At 42.4% G+C, this 4,371-nt stretch overlaps 1 long non-coding RNA gene across 1 annotated transcript; it reads left to right on the top strand.

Moving 5' to 3' along the window:
* Positions 1 to 1,538: 1,538 nt before the first annotated feature.
* Positions 1,539 to 4,078, top strand: LOC142788351 (uncharacterized). Its single transcript, XR_012889331.1, has 2 exons — positions 1,539 to 1,748; positions 1,875 to 4,078. It is a non-coding gene; the product is annotated as an uncharacterized LOC142788351 (long non-coding RNA).
* Positions 4,079 to 4,371: the final 293 nt, after the last annotated feature.

The following is a 4,371-nucleotide window of genomic DNA, read 5'->3' as shown; positions in this document are numbered from 1 at the left end:
ATCGTTAGAAAACGTTTTACTCGCTACTTTACATTGCTTTCTACAACATTATGACGGTTTCAAGCGCTTTCACATTAGATATCACAGTTCCCAACTTGTAAAGGTGAAAAACACTGCATCTCACTAAGTGACATTGTTTAATGCGGTTTTACGGCGGTTCATACCTTGACCTAACGTAACCTAACCTAACCTAACCTAACCTTACCTAACCTAACCTAACCTAACCTAACCCAACCCAACCCAACCTAACCTAACCTAACCTAACCTAAACTAACCTAACCCAACCTAACCTAACCTAACCTAACCTAACCCAACCTAACCCAACCCAACCCAACCTAACCTAACCTAAGCTAACCTAACCTAAGTTAACCAAACCTAACCTAACCTAACTTAACCTAACCTAACGTAACCTAACATAACCTAACCTATTCTAACGTAACCTAACCTTACCTGACCTAACCTAACCTAACGTAACCTAACCTAACCTAACATAACCTAACGTAACCTAACCTAACCTTACCTAACCTAACCTAACGCAACCTAACCTAACCTAACCCAACCTAACCCAACCCAACCCAACCCAACAACACCCAACCCAACCTAACCTAACCTAACCTAACCTTACCTAACCTAACCAAATTATCCTTACCTAACCTAACCTAACCTAACGTAACCTAACCTAACCTAACGTAACCTAACCTAACCTAACGTAACCTAACCTAACCTAACCTAACCCAACCTAACCTAACCTAACCTAACCTAACCCAACTCAACCCAACCTAACCTAATCTAACCTAACCTAACCTAACCTAACCAAACCTAACCTAACCTAACCTAACCTAACCTAACGACGGTTGCAAGCGCTTTCACATTAAATATCGCAGTTCCCCACTTTTAATGGTGAAAAACACTGCATCTCAGTAATTGACATTGTTTAATGCGGTTTTACGACGGTTCATATCTTAACCTAACCTAACATTCGCACTTGTATCTAAAAACGCTCTATTACACTGTTTTGTTCACAATTACGATACTTGCATAACCTCACAGTTTTTCACCAACTTATTGCAGTACAGAACGCTGTATCTCGCTAAATGACATTGTTCTTTAAGGTTTCACGATGCTTGCATGCGCTTTACCGAGAATGTCACAACATAGCAGTTTCGCACTTGTAACGGTACAACACGCAGTATTTGGCTTGTTCATGCCGTTTTGTGTGCTTTCACAACATTTCACCTATCGCAGTTTCGTACTCGCAATAAAACAACACTATCTCGTTAGATGACGTTGTTTTTGGTAGTTTCACGACGCTACCTAGCTTAAACTAACATAACTCAACCTAACATGACCTTCGCACTTCTATCGTTAGAAAACGTTTTACACGCTACTTTACATTGCTTTCTACAACATTACGACGGTTTCAAGCGCTTTCACATTAGATATCACAGTTCCCAACTTGTAAAGGTGAAAAACACTGCATCTCACTAAGTGACATTGTTTAATGCGGTTTTACAACGGTTCATACCTTGCGAGTTTGGCAGTAGCGGTGACCGGCGATAGACGCCCGTTCTGACGTGTTCATCTGCATTTTTCACAGGACTCGGCGGCCGACGGAATCTGGCATCGCAAACATTGGGATTGCGTCATGATCTGAGACGCCCCTGCCCCCACCTGTTATCGGCAGTTTGGCAGTAGCGGTGACCGGCGATAGACGCCCGTTCTGACGTGTTCATCTGCATTTTTCACAGGTTCGTCCCTGTCCTGCCGCTGATACCGGTGGTCCTATTCTCTGGATAGCTGGTTCTGCCGCACTGACGAGCGTGGTACCTTGCAACGCCGGCAACTGCTACATTATTCTTCTTTTGGATGTCCAGGACTCGGCGGCCGACGGAATCTGGCATCGCAAACATTGGGATTGCGTCATGATCTGAGACGCCCCTGCCCCCACCTGTTATCGGCAGTTTGGCAGTAGCGGTGACCGGCGATAGACGCCCGTTCTGACGTGTTCATCTGCATTTTTCACAGGTTTGTCTTCACACATTCACACAGTGTTTTCCTTTTCCTATTTTTCTGCTGGTTGCTGCTACTGCCAAACTTGTCGTCGTAGTTATGCTTTTCGAGGTGTATGAGAGATGAGTGTTTCTGGGGAGGACATATGCCTTGCTTGCATGCTTACCCTAGAAACTACTGATGCTAAAGTGAAATGCAAAAAGTGTGGTAATTCTTATCACATCGAACAGTGCTCTGGACTGACTGAGCCGCTTGATAAGACGAGAAGTGGCACCAATTCTCGCAAAAACTATGTGTGTTCCACGTGTAAAACTGGTGCGCCATGCGTCGGTGCAGGTGCCGCTGCTGCGGCTCGTCAGGATTTTAACTTTGCTGTTGCTTTTGCGGAGTTAAGTCAAAAACTTGATTTTCTAATGCCACTAAATGAAAAGATGAACAGCATTGAACAGGCAGTGCAAACAATGTCTGATCATTTCGATACCATTCTGAAGCGATTGGACAGCCAAGATAAACAAATTGAGCAGCTCCGTAAGAGAACTGAACAGTTGGAACGAGCAAGGCCTGACGAGGAACTACACCAGATAAACTCTGACTTGAATGACCTGGAAATGCGTAGCAGGAGCCGAAACTTGGAAATTCATGGGAAACTTTTCAACGAGCACGAGAATCTACTCCAAAAGATAAACGAGATAGCCAGGATGATCCAAGTTCCTGAGGTCAGCGATCACGACCTTGAAGCTTATCATCGCCTTCCGGCGAAGGCAAATAAGACCCCCGCCATTATCATACGTTTTCAAAGCCAAAAGCTGAGGGATATGTGGCTGCAGAAAAGGCGATTACTAAAGGAAAAGGATGCAAACATATACTTTTCGGAAAACCTAACGCGCAGGGCAAGAACACTATTGTGGACTGTGAAGCAATGGGCTCGCGATAATGGCTTCCGTTACGTGTGGTATGCAAACGGGAAAATCTTCATCCGCAGGAAAGATGGCGAACCGTCCCATGTTGTCAGGGACGCGAGTCAGCTGGCTAATTACTGTGGTTAGGCACGTCAGCACATAATATGTGAACATCACGTCAAAATGGCTAACAATAGATTCGTGTTGCCTTGCAACATTCGCAGCGTCATGCCTACCGATTGGTTGGGCTCATCAGTGAAATGTTTTCATTTGAATGTACGATCACTGAACAATAAGGCTGATGAACTGCAAATTTTGTTAGACAGTTTTAACCTGTCTTTTGATTTCGTCATGGTATCTGAGTCATGGCTGAGCAGTAGCTTTTGTTTGCCATCATTTTCCACATTTGCCGTCAATCGTAATGTGGGTCGTGGTGGAGGTGTTTGCATTTTCGTTAATAAGAAAATCGAATGTGAATTGATCTCGGAACTTTGTTGCATGTCATCTGCTGTTGAGGTTGTTTCTGTATTGGCAAATAATACCGTTTATTCAGTGTTCTACCGACCACCCAGTGGAGATGTTGACGTATTTTTTGAGTACATTGAATCATATATTTCTTTTACTTCTGCGCATCACTATGATGTCATTATGGGCGGTGATTTTAATATAGACATGATGTCTAATTCTGCCCATGCAATTGATTTTGATGTGCTGTTAAGAAGTTTTGGCTTCAGTATTGTTACTAAGCTTCCTACTCGTATAACTACTAACTCAGAAACACTGATTGACCTGTTTATTACTAATATTAACAATTCTGTTATACATTCAGGGGTAATCTGTTGCGATTTAAGTGACCACATGGGCATTTATTTGTTTTTTCAGAAAAAGCAGCCTAGATCTAAACACACATGTACCCCAATGGTTCAGTACGTCACACCTAATGCTCTTGAAAATTTTCACAGTGAAATGTCACTTATGTCATGGAGTGATGTGTTCAATGAAACTAATGCAGAGGCAGCTTATGAAAAGTTTCTTAGTAAATTCTGCGGTGTTTATAATAGGCACTTTCCGCTAAAAAAGAAACGTACTATGAAAAAGATAAGAAAACCTTGGATATGTAATGAACTTCATACACGCATTAAACAGAAGAATAAACTCTATAACACATACATTGCCTCCAAAAGCACACAGCTGTTTCAAGAGTTTAAAAGCTACAGAAACAAGTTGACCAGTGACATCCGAAATGCCAAAAAGCGATATTATGAAAAACAATTCGAAAATTCATTTCGGCATCCTGATAAACTATGGAAACAAATCCGTTCTTTGGACGCTAATTTCATTGAGGATACGCATTTCGACAAGATCACTCATAAAGGAGAAGATTACACAGGGGAAAAATTAGCTGAGGCATTTAGTTTGTACTTCGCAAGGGATCATTCTACACCACATAACTCACAAGACA

Source organism: Rhipicephalus microplus, unplaced genomic scaffold, assembly GCF_043290135.1.
Source record: "Rhipicephalus microplus isolate Deutch F79 unplaced genomic scaffold, USDA_Rmic scaffold_54, whole genome shotgun sequence".
Lineage (NCBI taxonomy): Eukaryota > Metazoa > Arthropoda > Arachnida > Ixodida > Ixodidae > Rhipicephalus > Rhipicephalus microplus.
The sequence above is the reverse complement of the archived record's forward strand: the minus strand, read 5'-3'. Positions and strand labels throughout refer to the sequence as shown.